Genomic DNA, 24428 nt, shown 5'->3' with positions numbered 1-24428 from the left:
CAGTAAGAGGCCAGGTCAGTGGTCATGGGCTCCAGCTCTGCTGCCCCTGCCGTGCGACCCACGGACAGGGTCCTGCCTCACCTGTAACCAGGCGCCCACTGGCCTCACCAGGAGGGTCTGCTGCTGAAGTGAAGTGGTGTGTGAAGTCTTTACTTTGTACCTCCCTATACTTTCAAGACTGGAAGGGACAATGCTTCTTGTAGAAGGACCAGGGCCTTGACATTATTTCCTGACAAACTGTGTATCAGCTCAGAGAAAACTCTACTGATAAGACTAAATATTCAAACCTCCAGCTGTCCAAGAAATCCTAGATCTTGGAGATGTGGAGAAGAGGACAGAGGCATGCGTGAGTCTGCATTTAGAGCAGCAACACACTGTTGTGCCATCGCTGCTGAAAAGGCACTGTGGCGGGGCCTTCAAACCCTTTCTGAACCACTTTAATGTCTCTGCAATACCACCTCCTTCCCCCATTGACCCATGCTCCATACCAACAACCACTTCATGGAAACGACATATTTGGTGGCGTTTTTCTTCCAGTCTGTTCTTAACTTTTCTTACTGAGCACCAATTTTGTCAGCCCAGTGTGGAGCACTGGAGGTGAAGATGATTGCTAAAGTAGCCATGGAGTTTCGTTTATTCATCATGTCTTTCTTATTCATCAGAACTCAGCCCTGAGATGGCTTGTACTGGGCCAAGGCTCAGCTTGGGCCGCTCATTCCCAAGGCCCCCACACAGACTTGGCTGGGTCTGGGCTTGGCAGGGAGGTGAGGCCTGAGCCACCACGCTGAAGGAGTAACCAGTCACAGGACTAGGAGCTCAGTGGGTGTGTATGCACCAGAAAAAATCTCATAGAAATCTGCAGGAGCTCTCGCATGAATCTCGTACCACAGATCTCTGCCTGCACATACAGCCCCACTCCTACCAGAACATAGGGAGTTAAGAATAAAATCACCTTTGAAACTGAAACCTAATTCTCCATGGCAATCTATTAAATAACGAAGGATTTCTAGGCCTTATTAAAATAAATGTTTAGTGTATTCTCTTATCCTCTGACGTTTACTTCTTCACTTGTCAGCACTTGCAGGCAGTAGCTGGAATAATCTCACCAATTTTGCTGTATGTTCAAATCAATTTCATCCCCCCACCCCCACCAGGACAAAAATCAGTAAAGTGATTAAGTTATAATTAAGGCATGTCACTGAAAGCACAGACAACATAGAAAGGCTGAGAAGGACTTGCTCTGAGGTCATTACTAACTTCCTTCTACCCAAGGGAGCCGATTCCTGCCCTCCGCTCCCTTCATCTTGTCCTCTTTGCTGTATGTGATATTGTAAGTGATACACAAGACTCCTCCTACTTCCTGAAATTCTCTCCTCTTTTGGCTTCCATCATGTATCCTCATGCCAGGTTCCCTCCTGGCTCTTATACTGGTTCCCTAACTGTCTGTCTGTCTGTCCGTCCATCCATCCATCCATCCACCTATCCAGTAGATGCTCGACCCCTCTGTGTCAGGCACAGGGAAAAGTGACAGTATATTTATATCTGGCAGTGCAGTTAAAATGTTTTACAAATATGATTTCATTAATTTCTTGCTACAACCATGTGCGGTGGCTGCTGGTACTCCCCTTTTAAACAGGATGAAACAGGCTCTGAGGTGGTCTGTGATTTACTTACAACAGCACAGCCAGCAGGGGGCAGTCTGGAAATGAATTCAGGTTTACATCCCAGCAAGAATACACACACACTGGTCAAGTATAATTTCTCAAGTAGCTTCACTGTTCCCAATTAAAGGTCACGATCCAGTCAGTACATGTTACTGAGGCTGTGCTAGGCCCTGAGGGGTGCAAAGACTGGGTCCCTGTCCTCACAGGACTTGTAGCTTACTGTGGAAGATAGACATTAATCATATGTTCACACAATAAATATTTGTTTTCAAGGTATGAGAGAGAGCTGACATAGTTGTGAAACTCAGGGAAGTCTTCCAAGAGGAAGTAATCATGAAGATGCATTCTGAAGGATAAGTCAGAGTTAGCTCCAGGAAGGCCGGGGGTGAAGGGACATGAAAGAAAATCACATACAGAGAAGGGGAAGCACGTGCAAGGGCCTGGTGGCAGGAAGACCCAGTGTGCTGAAATTCTGAAAGCCCGGCTGGACTGGCATGCAGAGAGCGAAAAGCAGCCTGCCACAGGATGTGGTTCAGACCACGCAAGACTTTGTAGCCATGGTAATAATTTTTTTGCTTTTAGCTTAAGAAGCCACAAGTCAAGACAATGCTATGGTTAAGTTTGATTTTGATTCTGACTTCTGTGTGTAGATGGACTGTACAGGAGCCAGAGTGGAAGCAGGAAAAACAACTGAAGGCTTTGGTAGTTGTCCAGGTGAGAAGTGATGGTAGCTTGGACCAGGGTGGTGGTGGTGGAAATGGAGAGAAGAATCCCACAGGTGCCCCCTGCTCTGCTCAAGCCCGTTTTCTCCCTAGACCCTGTCACCAGAGTGTGCTCACGAATTTGTAGTACGTGGAAGCTTGTCCACACTTCGGGCCTTTGCTGGAGTCTCCTCTTCCAGGAAGCCTTCTCTGGACAATGCGAGTCCTCCACAATCTTTCAGAAGGTATGTCTATCTTCTGCAATGTCCATCTCACACCTGATTCTTCTCTACGGCTTGGCTGTTCTCTGGTCCATTCCTGGAGATGCCTCATTTCTCTTGTCTTGCTTTCTCCCTTGGGAAAGTAAATGCTTTGTTGGCATTTGCTGAATGGTATCAACAGGGCTCCCTGGGAAATTACACTTGTAAATGATTACTCATGCCAATTGCCTTTTTCCCCTAAATTAAACACTGGTTGTATAAATCTGTCTTTATGATCTTGTTCTATCAAAACGTATGTCCCAATTTTTCTACTATTTCCTCTAAACTCTTTTCCCTATTTGTCCTAGTAAAAAGCAGTCTCAGGGGGGATGCAGTGGGGGTGGGGTAGGGGCAGGAGTGTAATTAAACAGGGGCTATCTGACCAGAATTCCTATACCTTTTAATGGGGTATTTGATTAATCCTTTCTACAGGCACCATTATTCATGCCTTGATGGAATCTCATTTTATAGCCCTTAATACATTGGACCCAATTTATCCACATCACATTGTATTCTAATACTTGTCATCCAAGTTATTAGCTATCTCCTTCCCAGTGTAAAATCATCAGCAAGTTTGATTAGCTTATTCCCCAAGGATGATAGCGGAGATAAGAACAGACACAGCACAATACGACCATCACCAATGACTCTGCCTCCTCAAGAAAAGGCCGCCAAGTGGAATCCATTTATGGAGCTACGGAGGCCAAAATAAACACCTGCCCCATGGCAGGGTCTCTGTGTGGGACCTAGGAGCCACAGCCACAAAGGACCAACTGCTGCTGTGCCTAGTGCCACTGAGCTATCATCCTGAGTGGGACTGCTTTGATAAAAATAGTGGGGGTCTTCCCCCTCCTGCTTCCTAACATTCCCCACCCTCCATGCGTTCTTCCTGAAAGGCACAGCCCAGGACACCACTTTTACCTTAAGCTCCCACTCTCCCCATCAGGGGCCTGCAGGCCAGATGATCTGGGAGACGCACACCTACGTACACCTCTTTCTCCAGCACACAGTTGGCTCTAAGTAGCCAGCCCCTTCTTCCTGTTCTCTGGAACCAAACCTCGGGCTTGGAACTCATCGGTGGCTTCAGTTCTTTCTAAGCAAGATCACCTCTGGCCTAAAGAAAGAGGGGGCATTGTGTGACCCCTATAGGACAGTGGGCTCAAAGCCCACAGGGAGTTTCCGATGCCCCCTCCTCTGTCTAGGTGATCCGATGTCCTCTGATGCCCTTCTCCTCCTCATCAGCCCAGTCAGTCCCCTCTGAAATCCTTTTAAAAGCTCCCCTCATCTTTTGACCAAAGGCCCTATACCAATTATTATTGTGCTCTTCTGGGCCTGGAAGGGGAGGGCGGAGAGGCTCACTCTGCGCTGGTGGCAGCCCTGCTCCTCCAAGAGGGGGAGCCTCATTCCCTCCCCCTAGAGCGAGGGCTGGACTTAGAGACTTGTTCCTCACGAACAGAATAATGCAAAGTGGATGAGACTTGGTCATAAAAGGCATTTTGATTTTCTCCCTCTCTTCCTCTCTTGCTTTCTCTGTGGGGTGTGAACTGCTATGTCCCGAACACCCCTACAGAGAGGTCTAAGGTACTGAGAGGGAGGGACTGAGACCTCCTGCCAACAGCCAGCTGAGTGGGCCACCTTGGAAGTGTGCCTTCCAGCCACAGCTAAGCCCTCAGTGACAGACAGCAGCTCTGGATGACAGTTTGGCTGCAGCTTCATAAGAGCCCCTGAGCCAGGACCTCCCAGTGAAGCTGCTCCCAGGTCTCTGACCCATGGAGACTGCACAAGACAATAGATATTTGTTGTTCTAAGCTGCTAAATGTTGGGCTATTTGTTATATAATGGCAGGTTACTAATACACTCTTACTGTCTCAGAGGAAGGCCTTGGTCCCCTCCTTCCTTTCAATTTCCTTTTCAGGTTCCACTTTGATCTCTTTTCTGTTTGGGCAGCCTGTGTCCCTCTAATGCCTTCTATCTGAGGAGTCAGTGACTTCTACCATGTGTCCTTACAGTCTTGAGGACTCTTTCCTGAGAAGGGTGGATGGGGGAGAGGCCTGGGTTTGGAATTCCAGCCCTTTGCTTGCCATCCAAAGCAATACCTGGGATTAGGAGACTGACTTTTTGCAGAAAGCAGCCTTCCTCAGGCCATGGAAGTCTCTCTGGTTCTGAACCTGGTGGGTGCCTAGTGACTTCAGTCAGGCCAACAGCCAGTATAAAGACTTCCCAAATGCGCTCCCTTTTGCATCCCATGTCCATGTCTTGTACCCTTTTTGCTCTCCGGCAGTTTCTGCAAAAGGACATGTCTCATTCCAACTTTGCGATTAAGCACAGCTGACATTACGTGCAGATTCCAAAACTGGATGGAGAGGCAGTCTGGCGTACACGTTGCAAGGTGCCTCGCCCCACTCCACCCCACTGGCTGCGTCCTGCCAGCGCAGACACAGTCACGAAGGAGGCAGTGATCCGATTCTCACTTCTCTCAATTATGCGAGGGACAGAATGAAGTTCAGGTTAAAAAAATCCAGGTTGCTCTTCTATCTGATCAAAATCTCAGTTCTATGGGGCAAGATAGGATAGTTAAAGATGTCGATCTCTGGGAAGGCTTGGAAAAGGCAACAAAGCAGTGAAGCTGAGTAGTGGGGTGGACCCTAAAGCAGTGGCTCTCAAAGTGGAGCCCCCAGGCCAGCAGCACAGGCATCCTCTGGAGGCTTGGTGGAAATTCAGATTCTTGGCTCCCCCACCCCGACCTACTGAATCAGAATTCTGGGGGCAGAGCCCAGCACCCAGTGTTTTAACAGCCCCTCAAACAATTCTGATGCATGGCTAAAGGTTGAGTATCACTGACTTAAAGGATTAAATATCTAAATTATTCATTCATTCATTCATTTGTAAAGACACTGATTGAGTAATTACTATTTGCCAGATACTGGGGCAATGATGAAGAATTATAAGGAACTCCATCCTCAAGGAGGCCACAGTCCTCACCTCTCTTGCTTTATGACAAAGCTTGAAAAGAGGGCAGGAATTTGAAGATGCTAATCCAGGGAATGGAAATTGTTACATGTAACTCTGTCCAAGGGACAGGAGGCACAATGAAATTTTTTTTTTCTCCAGTAATGATCATACTGTCAAAATAGTAATTCTTCTAAAGTAAGTAAACATGTGAGTTTACTATATCGTGTACAATTGGCTCAGTCTTTTAAGCTTAAAGAAATAAAGATTATGTCATTTCACCATGAATGAAATGCAGGACTCCTAAAAGATTCACTTGGGTTTGTGCCTGTCTTTTAATGAACAAACTATTCTGTTGTTTTATCACCTTTGATTAAATACGAGTTTTCCCCCTCTTTTTCTGTAAGCCTAAGAAAGTCACAACAGCTAAGATGTACTGTGTGCTTCCCTGACCTTATAAAGATGATGTAGCGAAACCCACACAAGTGGAAGAGGAAGAGCAGAGGCTGGGAGAGGCAGGAAAGGAACTCAGACTCATCTCTAAACTTCACGTGAATTATCTTCCTGTGCTGTACATTCGGCCCCATTGGGTCATTTTGCTGTTCATTAAAACTACTGATTAATTGGGAAAACATACAAGGAAATACCACCCCTCCCTTGAAAGATTTCTAGTCTGAAACAACTGAGGGATTTATTTTTAAATGTTAAAGTTCATGCTGGATTTCTCCTTCAGTACCATAGATAATTAGGAGCTGACTATAAACTTGTCACGGTCCCCAGCATCAGTGGCCTGCGTAAAAATCTCTTCCTTGCTCAACAGATCCAGATTTGAGAAAATGCCCCACAAGTGCTCCTTTCTCAGGGTGCCTCAGTGACGCTCAATGGCTCAAGGGCCAAGCCTGGGCCCTTGTGACTATGGATGCCCATAATCCAGCAGCTGTGGGGGTGAAAGGGGTGACTGAGAGCCACAGAAGAAATCAAAGCAATCTGCAGGACCAGCAACAACTCAGCCCCTTGGCATGGGCATGAAACCTGCCCCGGATAGCCACACAGGCCTACCCTTCATTTACAGGGTATCAGGAGTCACCCACATGTTGATCATCAAAAAGGATCAGGAGGCCTCATCTACTTATTGCACCCTTGGGAATAACTTGGTGACTTTAGTTAAAAGCACCCCCAAAATCTAAAGTCTACATGGGCTGTGTAGAAACTGTGTGAGTATCTTTCAAAGCACTCACAAGCATGCAATTTGCAATGAACAGAAACATATCTGCCTTTTCTCTGGCTTTCTGTAATCACTGCTTTCTAGATCACCAAGTCCAACCCCTATCTATTTTATTTCTCATTGGGGGTGCTGAGAAGTTGATTTGATTATTAGCAGGATTCTATGGAACTACAGATGTGAGATGTTGAGCTAGCAAAGGTATGATTTATTTCAAGATTCTGAAGTGAGAAAGCACCTGTCAATGGCACATGGAGGCTGGGAGATTCTTTGAAAGCATTTCATGCATATAACTAGCACGTGCAATAAAAAAGTTTGCTTATGGTCACAATCCCGATGGCAGGGACCACCCCGCTGTGCTCCCCATCCTCTCGGAGTGACGGCTCCATGGGAAACCGCTGGGATTAGACGATCTGGCGTTTGGACACCCATATGCTGCCTCATTTATCTACCTGTGACAGGGACAGGGCTGGAAGAGAATCAAAAGATGACAAATTGCTTCTGGTTTTAAAGGAGCTGTTCAGGATGGGCACACCCGGGGGAGCCAAGTTTCATGCCAGGAGCCATCACTTCATCCTGTTTTAAGGCCACATTTTGGCAAACATCAACCAGCATGTGACTGCTGTCTCCTTTCACCAGTGGATTTAAGACACTTGCTCTGAAAGCCTGAAATCCAGTCATTCTGAAGACGTGCGCAGCAGGACGCAGACTTGCCCACACACTGCAGCAGGGCAAGATGGCAGGCATCACGCACGAGTTCCTGATGGGAGGGCCCTGTCCCATGTGGAGCAGACAGATAGCTGGGATGATTTTGCAGGATTTCACAGTAGAGATAGGTAGGGTATTAATAAATGACTGGGAAAGACTGATTCCTGTTATCCAGGAGGAGGAATTTTCCAATTTTTGTTCACACAAAAAATTCCTAGGATCCTGGCCACTGGCATCTGCCTTTGTGGATAAAGAATCCCCCAAGCTTCCAACTTCCCTGTGGGCAGGGGAAAAGCAGGTGGGAAGATTCAAGATGGTCCACCTGAACATAGGTCAGGCCTCCACAACACTTTTCTTACCAGCCAGGGGTCTAGCCAGGGCTGGGCACCATTCCAGTGGTGGCCCTGCTTCCTTCTTTTTAGCTGATGCTCCCTCTCTGGAAATGACCATGTAAATTCATGACCCACACACTCAGTCCTCTGCAAGTGAACTTTCCTCAACCAATTCAGTTTGCGTTTCTTCTCTGCCATGTGCTGGAATTCGCAAGGCCAGAGAAGTACTTCACTATGCTTATGTGTAGAGATGCCAGGCGCTCTGCTAAGCATTGCACTCATCCCTACTCATTCTATCCTCCTGACAACCTCTGAGACAGATACTAATACTCTCATCATTTTGTCACTGAGGCACAGAGATTGAAGGTTTGGCTGAAGGTCACCTAGTGGGTGAGCAGCAGAGCCACAGTCCTGCCCAGACAGCTTGGTTCCAGGGTCTGCCTGGTTCCTAACCCCTCTGCAGCCTCTCCTAACATAACCCTCCGCCACACACAGCAGCCGAAGCCCATGTGGGCACTGGTTTGCCCAGGCCTTCCTCATTCTCCAGACCCAGCCCTCTGGAATTCAGTGGGTGCTTGGAGCTGGAGCACAGGCCAGGTGTCCAAACACTAGTGTGGTGCCATTTGTTTGAATATTTCACCACATTGCCCCAGACTGCTTCATAGATGGTCTCGCTGTCCTCCTTCCTTAGACAAGCACCTGGGCCCCACCCCACCTCCTGTCTCTCTGGCAATGATTCTGCTGCCAGGGACTGATGTTCCTGCCCATTGTATACTTCAGCTCAAAATTTCTATTTTCACATGTCGGTGAGGCATATTTATAGCACTAGTCACATGCCAAGGCATTTACAAGTTTATCATTTCTAATAATAACCTCGGAGCATAACCACTGTGCCCACTCCACAGATGGGCAAAGGGAGGTGGGAGGTCACAGCAAGGTTGCAAAGGTGTCCTAAACTGCCAGGTCTCTTGAGCCACTTATGTACAATTCTGTCCCTGGATTGCTTCCTCTCATCTTCCTGTTTCCCAAACGTATCTAAAGTCTGGGAATGAGTGATGTTATCCCGATCAAGTTGTGCTGTATCTGTGTCTGGATTCCAGAATTCTAACATGCAACTCTAAGCTCTGGTGGTAGGAACATCAGTGTTTAGATTTCTGCCCAAACCCGTTCTCATCAGTAGGCTTACATGCATGAAACACATATGTGGAGTTTTGGGTCTGCACAATTCTCTCATCACCCATTGTGACTAATAAGAATGCTGAGTGGTTTATTCTCATGCAAAACACAACCAAATGCCTTCAGTGTCTGCAGCAATGACCACAACTTCTGTTCTGATGGAATCTACCGGTCGGGAAATGAAAGGGTAGATCATAATCAAATGCAAACTGAATAATATTCCTTCAATATCAGCACTGCAAGACCGTTTCTCAAATGGTTGTTACAGAAAGCCTAGATCCCATGTGAAAGAGACAGGACAAAGCTAGAGGATATGTTTGTTGCATGTAAGTCTGGAATTAGAAAGTGAAAACATTTTAAGTTTCATAAATGCAAATCTGCCTCTAAGAGTGAACACATGCATTTGTTGGTGCTGTGCATTTTTTCACTGGGATCTCTGTTTATGGAAAATGCACTGGGGTGAGTGTCGAGTCTGGATGATAAGTCAGCCCCTGCTCTGTCCATTTCAGTTCTGGGACTTCAGGAAAGTCAATGAACTCCTCTGAGCTTCCGAATCAGGGAAGCCAGCACCCACCCATCTACTTCACTGAGTTATGAAAATAAAAATGAACGAGCTACGTGAGAGTGCTTCATAAATGACAAATGCTGTAAATATTTCTAAAGATCTATGACCATCCTCAAAATGTGGTAGTGAGAACAGAAGTTTTTCATCTCTGTTTTCTAAAGAATCACCTAGAGATATGGCTGAGAAGTGGCATCTGGGAGCATGCCCATGGAAGGCCTTCGGAAGCAGGCGACGCGCACTGTTTTCACTCCTTCACCACCTTGACTCACATTCGTCTTTCAGTCCTTATCTCACCACCAGCACAATGCTCGGCACCCAGTGGGTACTCAGAAACATGAGACAAATCAAAGAATGCCCGGCTCAGGATTTGAGTCCCTCTGGCTCAGAAAGGTCGTCTAAGAGAAAGGAACCGGGGGTAGAGGGGAGGCTGAGAAGGGGAATTTCTGGAAGCCTGAGAATGGGGTGATTGGGCAACCTGAACTTAAGGGACTTCCTGGGACAAGTTGGTCACTCATATCTGAATATTCCCTGCCTCCTCCCAGCTGGCAGGAAATAAAGTACCTGAACTAAGGGAAGATCGGTGGAAAACGTGTGTCTCTTATGTTCCTAGAGTGGATCCCTAGAGATTTATAGTCTGGGGATCCCCTCCCTCCCACCCTTTTTGCCTCCTTTAATTTCAATTTCCCTAGCTGACGACACCACCTTCTTACTGTCAGGGATCCAACAGAATCACACTCTGTCTATTCATCCTGCATCAGATTATCGCCTCTAAGATATTTCCCTGGTCTCTGTTGGTGGCTTCCTGCCACTATCTTCTACTTAACAGCTCAAGGCATTCAGGGCAAAACTGCAGGCTTCAGCAGGACTTGCACTTGGAATCGTCGGAAGCGCCCTGCGGTCTTCACTAGGAACACACGTGTGCTGCAGAGCTGCCGTTGGGATCCAGAGCCGACTGCCGCTCACGGCAGGGAAAGTACATCTTAGGCCCGGGAGGAGATGTGATCAGTGGGGATTTCCCCTTTAAAAACGTACAGCAAAAGCCTGCCTGAGACCATTCAATATTCATAAATGGAAAGCAGAGATGGCATTTCTGTTCCACCAAGAGCATAGCTATTTATCACAGCAAATGACTGAAATAGTTGTATGTACAATGCTTTACTCAGCGCTGTAAATTACGGTATACAGAAGATTAAACTTAAGCCTAATGCTACCCTTGAGCTTCAACAGCTGAGTCCTAAAAACAGATACCCGTTAAGAGGAGAGAATCTCTTTCCTGGTTACTATTTAAAAGTCTGTGTCTATTAAAAGCTTGTCTTACACATAAATTACCAGGAAGCCTGCCCCTGGGCCTAGGCAGGCGCTCCCTCTGGGCACTGGCTCACAGTCCCATCTGTGTGACACAGTGCTAGGCCTGAGACTTGAAACACGTCCTGTGCTGACCTCCAGATGGAGGCGAGAGGGACGTCACAGAGGGCTAACGAACACTCACTTCCAGTGGGGAGGGCTTTGGAAACAAAACATTCTGAACCCCAAACTACTTCAAAGAGTACATGTCTTCTAGTATCTGCTCCCCGGTCAAGTATCAAGAAACCCTCACCTACAGCTGAAGCCCCAGTGTTCTAGGTACATTTTATTCTCCAAGCACTTGCTCCTCAAAGCGTGGTTCACACACCAAAAGAACCAGCATCCCCTAGAAGTGTGTTAGAGACACAGACCTACTAAATCAGAATTTGCATTCTAGCAAGAAATTTCCGGGTGCTTCACATGCACATTAAAACGTGGGAATGAAGGTACAAGTTAAGCAGGTGTTAACACGGAGAAGCTCACCGGAAATCTTACACATGAAAAATAGGATTTATAGGAACAGGACCTAGCAGTGGACCCTAGGATACTGAGTTCTCTTGTGTCCAATCCTACTTTGGAACACTTTCAGGAATTTGAGAGATAGGTTTTTATGAGTGGGGAATGACTATATCACTCTGACTTTGAAAGCCAACCCAAAGCACCCCAGGGTGTAAAATGGGTTAAATTAGTGTAAAGCTCATACTTTACAAATCAGTCAGGATACCTCTAATCCCCCTGTCCAGGCAGGAGGCTGAGAATGGTGGGCAAAGTTTTGGGCCAGAATTTCATTCTTTGTTGTAATTACCAGTTGACTTTAAGTAAGAAAAGTATGCAAATGTCTTTGTGTTGTTTGAGAAGATTCAGGAAAACTGTAGTCTTTATTAGAAGAAAAATTTCCTTCAGTATGCAAGTTAAAAACTGAGTGGCAATCATTGCATAAGTAGATATTTACACACAGAGACAGATTTAGAAATAAAATCTACTGAGGCCAAGGTAGCAGAGGGAAAAATAGAAAGTGGGTTAAGAAAACTTTGCTAATCTAATGAAAGTCAGGCATGGAGTACAAAGAAGCAAATAAAATGCAAGATAAACAGAAACACAAATTAAAAGATAAAAAAGCCCAAATATATAAAGTTATCACAATAAATGTAAATGGATAAAACTCACCTATTATAAGACACTATCAGATTGAGCTTTTTAAAAAAGCCAGCTATATACTGCTTACAAGAGAGACACCTAAAACAAAACAACACAGAAAAAGTTGAAAATAAAAGACTGGCAAGAGATAAGGCAAATACATATTGGCCAAAAGAAAATCTGGTAGCAAGTTAATCAGATAAAATGGGACCTAAGGCAGAAGCACTCATAGGGATGAAGACTCCACCACTAAAAAGATATGAGCCATAAACTTATCCGCAAGCAACAGCCCAGCCTCAGAGCTCGTTAAGGCAAAAGCTCGTTAGAATTCTAGGTGAGCCCGACACACTCACAACCATCGCAGGGGACTCAAAACTCCCTTCTCAGAAATTACAGACCAAGCAGACAAAAAATGGTTGAGAGATCATAATAAAAAAGAGAGATTATACAAACTTTCTAATCATATATGACACATGAAAAAAACTGAGCGCAACAAACTAGTCACAAAGGAAGTATCATAATTTATAAAATGGATAACATAAGTCATACTCTCTGGTGGCCATCAGAAATTAAACTAGACGTCAAAAATAAAACAATCGTAAGGCTTCTCCTTACCGCACTTTACATGTGAAAACTAAAACTGTAGCCCTAAATTACCACTCGGAGTCGGTGTGATTTTTTCCCTACGTGTGGCACAGTAGCTAAGGGACCAGGTTAATTTCCATGAAATTTGTTGGGGGTACCACCAGAAATAGGAAACTCCCCAAGCTATTATAGCTTCATTAGTTTGTACTTTGAACTAAATGTTAAACCAACAGGACAATGACGTACCTGCTGTTCGGAAGAATGGGAGGGATGTGCGTGGGTTAATTATGACCTAGTCATGCAGGACTAGAAGCTGCTATTGGCTTAGACCTCAGACTGTGCCCTGCTCTGCCATTTTCCACTCATCGACGCTGGCTGCGGCGTAAAAGAGACTGTCCTGGAAGTGCGCCTGGCACCTGGAAAAGGTGCCATTCAACTGACAAGGCATCATACAGTTAATAGCATCCCAGAATCAAGCAAATACTGTAGTTAACAGTTTGCACGAGACCTTCTGTCCGCTCTGTCACGGGGCCAACCACTTCTGAAAAATGATCAGGGGATGCTGATCACATAGGACACACGGAAGATAAATATAGGTACAAGTGTCCCTGTGGGGGAGAGAGCACCCCCAAACAAAATCAAAACCAGGCCAAAGGTCCTTCCCTTGGGCTGTGCTGCTGAACAGGAGAACAAATATCAAAAAGGAAAACACCAAACAACCTACAAAGGATGAAACGCAGGATCAAGGTAATCCTGATCAAATCAATGATGACAGATCTGCAAGTTCTTCAGGTGAGTGGGGGTGGGGAGGTGGGAAAATAGGAAGAGAAAAGAGGACCACAGACCTCCCGCCTGGGCTGTAGGCACCAGTGGTGGTCGAAACAGCCGGGTGGGTTCCTGGCTCACAAACATTACAAGCCACGGAGAGGGGCAGCTCTCACGGCACCCAACCCCTCTCAGCAAACATGCGTCAACATCCCCCCCTTCAATGAACAGCTGAGGCAAAGGCTTACTGTGAGGGCGAAGGCTCCTCACCACCAAACCCTGGGGTGTCTCAAGTGGTGAGAAACGATGGGGGCGGCTGAGAAAGTGGCACAAGAGTTTTAAAAGCTACTGTCCAGCCCTGCCTCCTTAAAACACACCAGGAACCCGATTCACTCGTATGTGGAGTCACCATCATGACGATGTCCTCATGGGACAGTAACACAGGTCACCGAGTCAGGGGTCAGTCAGGGCCAGCATCCACGGGGCCTTACTAATGGGGACCGAAGCCACAGTGCTCCTGGTGGGGACAGGCACTTGTTGAAGAGGGTTATGCATGGGGTGGGGTGGCCACACAGAGTTGAGCAGGAAACCACAGCCACAACACAAATGAAACCACATTTGTCTTAGAAAAATGCACCCCTAGAGAAGGCTCAGTAACTTGAAGAAATAATTCCTGGCGGAGAAAAGCAAAACATCTATGATGCTAATAAACAAGCAAATAACAAGGTAAATCAGAAACCAAACCTTAGGAATCTGTCATTCCAGCTTTTAAAAACAGACTGCAGTTACTTTCTCTGGGAAAAATTATTATTCATTCCATGGAAGTAGGATTCATTAAAGTGACGCGGTTTACTTACTCTGTCATCACTTACCCCCCCCCCCCACACACACACTCACATTCCCCAGACCTGTTGTTCATTTCCCACATGTCTCCCGTGCAGAGGGCCCAATCTGCACTCATTTTTCAGAAGTGCCTGGCCCTGCGAAGGAGCAGAGGGAGGGTCCTACACAAGATGTTAGCTACAGGACCTCCTCGACTCCAGGATGCCATTCATTTCAGCTGCCACGTCACTTTAACAGCTCCTTTTTCTGGAGAAGGGGGAAGAAAGCCTGCTATAGCAAACACGCAATGACGCTAAGAGGCACTTGGGCTTTAGAAACAGTAGTGCATCCCCAGGGTCAGCCTCACATGTGATGCTTTTGCAGGAAGCTGTTGGTGACCTGGGCGAAGCACTGAGAATGAGCTCCTTGAGCAAACGCTGCCTAGAGGCTCCCCCAGAAGGGAGACTGGGAGGTGAGCGCAGCCCAGACAGCAGGGGGTTCAAGCATCCGGATGTGAGGTGCGAATCATGTGGAGTGAAAACTGCTCTTGATGCCCTTCTGCTCATAAAATGCAGCCCACACGGCTTGGGGACAGTGGACTCTCCAAGGCCTGCTTCTCCTCCAGCGCTGGAAGAGATCTTTTTTCTGTGCCAGGGCACCAGATGAAGGAGTGGGCTTGTGTCTGGGGCCACATTATTAGAAACAAAAGTGCATTATTATTATTATTGCCCAGTGCTTGTCGTTGAATTCAGATAAATTAAGAGTGATGAAACTCTAAAGTGAAAGAGATGTGCTTTTTTTGGTACCCCAAGACCTCTGAGCACTGTGGCAGGCTAGCTGCTGCTGCGGTTCTGCTGTGGAACAGAGTCTGGCTCACAGTGTTTCCCAAGTGTGTGTCCACCCAAACCTGAGCTGTCAGAGCACTGATCTACTTCTTTGGGAAAGGAACTCTGTTGGCTGGGGACGTGCTGCCCTACTCACTGCTCAGGATGGGAAGAGTTCCCAAGTGACCTTTAAATCAGTGCTGGCAACATTCTTTCCTCAGATTTAAATAAAGCAACGACTGTTCCTTCAATTTTCCTCGGTTGATACAGCTCTGAGGAATGGAGTAGCCTGTGCCGTGAGCACCAGCCAGCGATGAGTCAGAGGCCGGGGGTCAAGTCCTCGTGCAGGCCCTCCAGAACTCAGCTGTGGTCCGGAGCAAAGCGTCAGCCCCGCCAGCACTCAGTGAGGAGGGACCGTTCCTGTGTCAGCTTCTCCAACAGCATCTGAACAGAGATGGCCACTCTCTTTCCAGGAGCGCTATCTTCTTGATGACCGTACTCGTCTGTGTGTGGAATTTGGCTCTTTCACAACTGGCAAGCCGATTTTCCTTCCTTGCTCACTTCCACCCTCCTTTATTGAGCACCAACTATCGATCCTGCACTCGTTATGTTGACTCGGGAAATGTAATGCTGAACATGATGAGAGGGCTCCTTGAACTGTCCAGACAGGGGTGTGTGTGTGTGTGTGTGTGTGAGAGAGAGAGAGAGAGAGAGAGAGAGAGAGACGGGGATAGATAAGTACACAAACATTTGCAATAGCTGTCATGTGTGCAAAGACCTCAGGAGCTCAGCACCTAGTGTTCACAGGCGACTCTGCTGCAGTTATCAGTGCTGCAGGACACAGAGATGCAGGGGGCAGAGGGACCAGCTGGCAATTGGGTCGGGTGGCAGCTAAGCTCAGCAGAAATGCAGAAAAACACCTAGGATGTTGCAATCTTAAAACCGATCTATCAGTGATGTAAAAATGAAGTCACCTGAACTGGGAAAAATATCCCAAACACAGCTAAAATGGTTATTGTCAAGGCCAACAACGTTTGGTGGCAAATCTAGTAACCTCCCCTGGCTCAGCCTCCTGCATTTGACCAGGACTCCAGAGGCTTTCCTCTCTTGGCTTCCAGGTGGTCACCCTCTGCTGCTTTTCCTGCCAGATCACTGGCTATATTCCTTCTAACTAACCTGAAATGTTGATTCTACCCTTTTCCAATTCAATCCATCAGTAAATTCTGCCTTTTTTCATTTCTAAAATGGATCTCAAGTTTACCCTTTTCTCATCTGCATGATGATGCAGTAGGCCTTACAAAGTTTCCCAGGCTCCAAGCAGCCAGAGTGATCTTTTAAAAATATAAATCAGATGATGTCTTTTCCTCACTCAACAGTGTCTTCTCACCATAACCAGAAAAAAACCCAAGCTCCGGACTCTGGCCTAGAGGGCTCTGCAGTTCTGTTCCCCACCCACCTCCCCGAGGCCCTCAGGCACACCCCACCGGCTGGGCTCTCTGTTGGGCCACTCGTGCCAGCTCTTCACGTGGCTTGGTCAAATTTTTGTTTATATTATTTAACTCACCAGAAAGTAGGTTTCAAGAAAGCCATGCCCTTACCTGTCTCATTCAACTAGTGTATCTGCAGCACTAGAACGATGCCTGGCATAGAGTAGGTGCTCAGTAAACGTATTCCAAATAAATGAATGAATCAAAGCCACATGACTTGAAAAAGGTAATCCAAGATATTCAGCCTTCAAGAAACAGGCTTTGATGAGATTATAAGCAGAAGTTTATTTTCATTTAAAGATGAATTCAATAATCCTAAGGCTGTGAAGATCCTAGTAATCTATCTCTGAACTTGAGCTGTATCACTACATTGGCTATTTGTTTACTTACAACATCCCTACTTAATTCACAGAAACATGCAAGAGAAAAGGGAATTCCAACGAATTTAGAGGAAGTCACCTACTGTCTGTGGGCCTCATGGTCTGCTCATTTGTTAGAGATGAACGAGAAACTAGAGGCAGCCCTGATGGTGGTACCCACCCCACCTCTCCTACAAGCTTTAGGCTTTTTATTTTATTGTTTTGATATTTAAAGGCCTATTTAAAATGCTGTGGCTAAGGCTCTGAACACATTCACTGTAACTGATTTAGTGAATGTGCTCACTCCCTTCCTTTCTCCCTCAAAATTGTGCCCAAGGCTGTCACCAATGCCAAGAAACAGACAGGATCGGTGGTACGGCTCACAAAGGTGACAGAGACAGAGGCTGCACTGCCCCCAGGCAGCTGCCATTTGGTCTCTGGCATCCCACAGGAAACCCAAACGACCTTTCTATATCAAAGTCTAGTTACGGTGTTGCAGAGAGCTTCAGATCCAAAAACACTCCGTTGTTCGGTAGTTAAAGTGATCTGAGAGTCAGACAGAGATTAGAATCCTGGTTCTGCCTGATCCTGAGTAAGTTTCTTAACCCCCCTGAGTCTCCCTTTCCTTGGGTGTGGGATCGGAATAACATGGCCCTCGCTCCTTAGGGCAGCCACAGGACTAAATGACACATAAAACACTGAGTACCTATAACAACTCAACCAGTGTATTGGCCTTACTGCTATTGTCATTGTGAGTGTCCATTAGCAGAGTTCGACAAAAAAGCCAGGGTCGGAGATCAGGTCACCCTGCGGTATTGCAGACCTAGCATTAACTCTAATCTGAGCAGTAGTGCGTTCAAAAACATAAAGATTTAAAGTGGAACAGAATGTGGTATTTCGTTGTAGATTCCCCTTGTTGTGACATTTGAGGTAAGGTCTAACCAGTTGCTAATCAGTCAGTCCGTCACTTTCCTTAGGATCTATCACAAGGACTTTCTTGGGCTCTATCGTAGGACCTGCCCGTCACCAGAGACAATGGAAAGAGGCGACAAAAAGAAACAACAGCAGATATTATTTCTGATCATAGGGGGCCCCAGAGACATATCAATCCAGGAATTAACTCTGGATCAGAGATACAGTCATCAAATTAAAATTAAAAAGAATCCTATGGACAAAATAAAGTTTGCATAGATTCACATGCTCTTGCCAAGTCTTAGTTAGTACTGTCAGACTTGACAAAGAATATTTGATGAGACCAATTTCCTTTATTTATTTTACACTTTCCTGAGGTAAATAATCTAGTCTCATAAAAGACAAATAACAATAACAACAGAAGAAATTTAATCTCAACAAATTCAACTTAATTGACAAAAAACCCCGAGCCCTGCACTGTGTCAATTGGTGCCTTCAAGAAAAAAAGTTCTGCAGACTAATTGCCCAGGGATGGTCCCACGGAAGCCAACGGGCGCTGACATTGGGAGGGGCTGACTTTCTCTAGGGCTCAGAGGCACAAATGGTTTGGTTCCTCCTAAAGGTCACCTGGAGACAGACAAAATAAAAAGAACAATTGCAGAACACCCCGGACCCTCATCAATGAGGCTCCCACATGCAGCACTGCTAAGCTGTGCTGCTCTCGGGACCCAGCTGGTATCAGCATCTGGATATGCATGGAAGGAACGGAGGTGCCAGCTCCCACGAGCAAGCCGCTGTCACTCATTTATTTTGCAGCTCAGCCTCTCTGCTTTAGCTCACAGTTCATTAAATTCTACTGCATCACCATCAACATGCAAAACAGCTACTTGAAGGGCATTCAAAAATATAATCAGAAAAGGGAATAAAAAGCCCTCTCTGAAAAGAGGGGAAAAATTAATCCTCTCATCTATTGAATGACATCTAGGTTCTTTGGTTCTAATACATTTCTTTTTAACTAGCAGTGACATCCAAGGATTATCTCTGTCTGATGGATGGGGTGTGGGGCTGTATGTTTCTCTGCTTAGAGGGCAAGCACCGAATGTGGCTGAAAAATTCTGAAGGATCTGTGTGTATAGATGTACTGTCTCTGGAAGCTGAAATAGTAAACTTTCTACATGTAGCTATGTGATTCCAGAGCAGTTATTTCTGAGCTTAGTGTACATGTGCACATACACACATTTTAATTGGGAGAAAATTTTAAATACAGAAAAGCATGAAATATGGTATGATACATGGGGGTGTTATATTTTCTGGCAGCGGTTTTTAACGGGGGGGTGACTTTGCTCCCTAGGTGACATTGGCAAGGCCTGGAGACAGTTTTGGTTGTCATGACTGGGCACGGGGGCTGCTACTGGCATCTGGGAGATAGAGGCCAGGAAGTTGTTCATTGTCCTACAGTGCACAGGACGACCCCACAGCAGAGAATTATACAGCCCCAGATGCTCAGAGTGCTGCTGTTGAGAAACCCCACTGTAAACTAAGTTCACTATGTAATTATATTAGCAGATAAAAACAGAAAAAAATCATATTCCTTTCTTTTAGGCCTATCATACTTCATAGATGTTAAACCCAATTACAAAATTACAACTTGGGTTCACCTATCATTTTTTTAAAAGTTTTATTTATTCATTTTTAGAGAGAGGAATGGAGGGAGAAAGAGGAGGAGAGAAACAGATATGTGAGAGGTACATCATTGGTTGCCTCTTACATGCCACCAGCCGGGGACCTGGCCTGCTACCCAGGCATGTGCTCTGACTGGGAATCGAACCAGTGACCTTTCACTTCACAGGCTGGCACTCAATCCACTGAACCACACCACCCAGGGCTTTCTTTAATTATAATATTCCAAATTGATTAAAAATATGTTACTACCAAAAATAATAAAGTATTTTTTATCGCAGGCACCTTGCACCTCCTTGTGTTGAGCTTATACACAAGCCTGTGTACACAACTGGACCCCTACACCCATGCGAGCACACGCACAGGCACGTGAACACACCACATGCAGAGGATTCTTTTTGGAAGAAATGGCAGCAACGCCCTCTGGGCTGAGGTTGGGACCCACCACAGCACTGACACGGGAGGGAGAGTCACACACGGCACCTCCTCACTTTGCGGGAATCACAAGTGAAGACCCTTTGGACAAGGATTCATCAAAAATCTCTGCAACAGTTAACTTGGTTAATGATAGCACGACTTTTCTTTCTAAAGCCAACTTTATTTCACAACTGTGCTAAGTACTTTCCATTTAGGAGTTCCTTTAATCATCATAATAACCTTACGAGGTAAACGACTATCCCCATTTTAAGAATAAAACTGAAGCACAGAGAGGCAAAACAACCTGCCCAAGGTCACAGAGCCAATAAATGGTAGAGCTGGAACCGGAATCTAGCAGACTGACCCTCGAGAGGCTGTTCCCAACCACATGGCCCTCACATCCTGCCAGTGCATGGGCCACCACCTGGGACTGGGCTGCCTGTCGAGTGGGATCAGGACGGCCAAGGCAAGGCTTTTTGTTTCTGTTTCCCCCTTTTTCAGCCATCCCTAAACAGCCTCATCCACTCACCTAAGGAACTTGAGAAACAAAGAGATCCCTTAAAGTCCTAGGTCTCCTGGAAACGGGTTTACAAAGACCTAAAGGGCCCCTGTACAGACTTAGGAAACAGACCCAAGGAGCCAGCACCGGGGGTAGGGCACAGACGGCGGCTCCCAAACTTTTTACACCTGGGACACCAGCCTAGGGCACGAGTCAGGAGCAGAAGGAATGTAGCCAGTTCTGGGAGGCGGCTTCACATGACCCCTAGGTAACAAGGTGGCCAAGGCCAGCTGGACCTCAGTAGGGACCCCAGAGAGATCCTGGGAGCTGACGCTGGGTCCAAATGTGAGCATGAACATATTTAGAGAGCCAGCTCCTTGGGACTCTTGGCAACGTGACCACCTTCAGGCCAACAGTTCTCGCCTCCAAGAGTGTGGGAAGCAGAAGATGAATCACAGGCCACAGTCAGCAGGCTAACCTCGCTGTGCACGTCCCCTGAGATGGGGCAAGAAACGAAGACAGGAAGCGCTTGACTAATTTGGTTTTCCCATTTTTTCATAAGAAACATTCAACTTAATAAAAAATAGCCACACTTTATTGACAGTAATAGCTACCCTTTCTTTGTTTCCTTACCATGTGCCAGGAAACTATTTTATCTCTGTTTCTCTTGTATCTCCGTACGGCAAGGACAATCACCTCCATAGGAAAGTATAATGAGGCTTGTAAAGGTCATGAAATTAGCCCAAGGTCACACAGCTAGTAAATTAAGTGGAGAGTCTAACCTGGGTCTGTTTTACTTTGAAATTCATGATTTTTCTACTGTAGCTTTTTCACATTACCTCTGACCTCCAAAGTCCCCAGAACCAGATGCCTAAACACATGCACACAAACACACTTTTAACACTTAAACAAGTAGGAGGCCAAGATCTTGAATGCTGCCATGCACCCATCTCTCCGTAGATGCTATGACCCTCAAAGTCCAGGAGATGAGTCACAGGTGACTGAGCTCACTGTGAGAATGAGCACGCAGTCCAGTCTAACAAGGTGACAAGTCTAGATCCGGGCAAAATGGAGGCTGAGCTGGGATTTGGCCCCAGGTGTGCTGGACCCTGGACAGTGTCCCTCCAACTGCACTGTGGCTCTGCTTTGTGATGATTCTGGGTGTTGGGAATGCAGAGTTGAAAAGGCCCATCCCTGGTCCTGAGAGGTTCCTGGAAGCTGGTCGATGTCTGAGACAGTCCACAGGTAACTGAAGTGTGTGGCAGGGGAGTGGGAAGCGGCACAGGAGAACAGAGCTCTATGGGGCAAAGGGGAGAAAGGCACCGTGGGGAGAAGCGGGGAGAAAATGCGTCCATGCTCTGCATGTATTTGTAAGAGGGTGCCTTACATCCATCATTTTGCCCCAGGCAGAAGACCCCCAGGCAGAGGACCCCCAGGCAGAGGACTCGTTTTGTAGACAAGATGGAGAGACAGGAGGCGACCTGCCTACACAGGTTAATGAGGAGTCATGTGAATTGCTTTATCTGCTCTAAAGCCCATGTTCTCTCCACTACAACAAACCTCAAGTGCCATTCTACGAGGGCCTGGAGGGTTGGGAGGGCAGGAGGCGGCCAGGCAGGTCAGGAGTAAGTCAGGTCAGGAGTAGCTCAAGCACCCATCCCAAGTTCAACCCCGATGGGTCTGCTCTGTATATATATTTATAGATCCGGGTTCCACATGAGATTCTATTTAACAAGAGCTCTGCAGTATAAAAAAAATAAGTTTGAAGCCCTGTACTATGTATGAAGTGTTACCTAGCAGGTGAATGCGTCAGGCCTCAGAGTTTGGGCAGGGCAGGGACAGCATGTGGTCTCTGCAGACAGGCGGTGGGGACAATGACTAGCAAGAAGGTAAAGCACACACTGCCCTGACTCTGGAGAGAGTGCTGCTAGTGCTCAAAATCGGGCTCTGCACCTGCCTCGCTTTGAGACCTGGGGCAAGGCATTCCTAAGCCATAGCTGCCTCAAGTTCAAAATGGGATCATATTGGTCTTACCTCTTAGGGCTATTGAGAAGAATATGTGCTCAGAGATATGGAGAACATTTAGCACAGTGCCTGGCACTTAGAACAACGACATTCTTATTTGTTTGTTGAAACTAGTGACACTAAAACAGCAAAGAAAGAACTATCGTGAAGCTACGGGAGGAATGCTTAGGGTAACTAAGATATCCTCACTGCCCCCAGAGCGCTGCTACGGCTCTGAGCTCTGCCTTGAATTCTCCCGGCCTCGGTAAACATGGGCTGTGAATCAACGGGACACACACCTGAACGACAAGGTGTCCTCGCTGCGGCCTGTCAGCTGGCTCAGCGAGAAGCTCAATGGAGACTGGGCTTTGGATGATAAGGTCAGACACCCACACCCCCAACTAATTTACTGCCACTGCTCAAAGCAGATGCCACAAAACCCTTGGTTCTTCCCCTGAGCTCAATTTAGCTCTTGTCCCAAAAGGCCTAGGAGAGAGGAAGGCACAGGTGTCAGCCAAGCCAAGCCCTAGGCAGGGGTGTCCAACCTTTTGGTGTCTCTGGGCCACATTGGAAAAAGAGTTGTCTTGGGTCACACATTAAATACATAAACACTAACGAAAGCTGATGAGCTAAAAAAAAAAAAAGGTTCTAAGTAAATTTACAGTTTTGTGCTGTGCCACATTCATATTTACCCTGGGCCATGGGATGGACCCCGCTGTGCCTAGAGGCCTCCTTCACTGGCTAGATAAGGCCGTGCCTTGGACGGAATTCCGCAGGGCGCAGTGGGGCTCTGGGTCCCTTTCTGGTTTCTTCCATCAAAGACTCTGTCACTGAATTAAGTTTCCAGGGAAGATGTTACTGGCTTACAGGACTTTTGTCTGCCTTGTTTGCTGCTATATCCCAGTGCCCAGAACAGCAGCATGTCCCTAGGAATGAATGTGTGATGATTCCATTCAGGGTGATCGGGCCTCTGCATTTTCACAGACACACAAAAGCAAGTGGCCACAGAGTTTCTAGAGTCATTCGACAACCAACTAGCTGTGTGGGATCTTCTCTTCCCTGCTCTGCTCTTGATCCCACCTGTCACCTTAGGTGGTAGCACCACCACTGAGTCTCTGACAGCGTCCCTCTTGAGAAGTTTGATCTTTTCTCGCTTCCTGGCAGAAGGGAAGGTCATTTGCTACACAGCACTGAGCAAGAAGGTCAACTCATGCCAAGCACACGACTTGTTCCTCTCATGCTCACTCTGCCAGACACAAGAATGTTAGCACTAGAAGCGCCCACAAAAGTCATTCCTTATGGAAGAGAAGAGAAAACCAAAGCCTTGATACATTAAGCAAGTAGCCCAAGGTCACTAAGCTGTTTGCGGGAGGGTCAGGAGACGTGGCCTCTAAACAGAGCTCTTTGCAGAACACTTTTAGGGCCCTCTCTCTGCCTGTGCAGTTCAGAACGGGTTGGAAAGTACCCCTAAAGCTTGGAGTTTCTTTCTGCATATTATAAACACAAAATATACCTACAGTATATACACAGCTATATGTGGTTGATATACATCAACCACAGGGCCACATATTCATAAATGATATTAGGGTATATAAGAACTACTGCCACCCCCTGGAATTTATGGGGGTTAGTTCCAGGACACCGCCCCCCGCTCCCAGCCAAGCCCCCAGATAGCAAAATCCTCAGATCCTCACAGCCTTTACACAAAATGGTGTTCAACAATGCATACAGTTGGCCCTTTGTGTCCATGGATTCCAAACCACTGACTGAAAATATGCACCATTTCCAATTTGCAGTTGGTTGAACCTGCGGATTTGAAACCCATGGATATAGAGGACCAACTGTATAGTTATTGAAAAAACTCACTTATAAATAGACCTGCCCAGTTCAAACCTGTGTTGTTCAAGGGTCAACTGCACTCTATAGTCCCAAACACATTAACTGGACAGCTTACATAAGCCCAATGCCCTTTATTTTATGCCCATGTTATAGAACAGCGACAGGTGAAGGGGTAGA

General features: G+C 46.5%; 1 protein-coding gene across 5 annotated transcripts in view; it reads right to left on the bottom strand.

The window, feature by feature from the left end:
• ATXN7L1 (ataxin 7 like 1) overlaps window positions 1-24428 on the bottom strand; it is a 234002-nt gene that overhangs the window by 139691 nt on the left and 69883 nt on the right. The gene's annotated exons all lie outside the window — the stretch shown is intronic.

The sequence above is a fragment of the Sturnira hondurensis genome, unplaced genomic scaffold, assembly GCF_014824575.4.
Source record: "Sturnira hondurensis isolate 20B ecotype Veracruz unplaced genomic scaffold, ASM1482457v3 Scaffold0009314, whole genome shotgun sequence".
NCBI lineage: Eukaryota > Metazoa > Chordata > Mammalia > Chiroptera > Phyllostomidae > Sturnira > Sturnira hondurensis.
The sequence above is the reverse complement of the archived record's forward strand: the minus strand, read 5'-3'. Positions and strand labels throughout refer to the sequence as shown.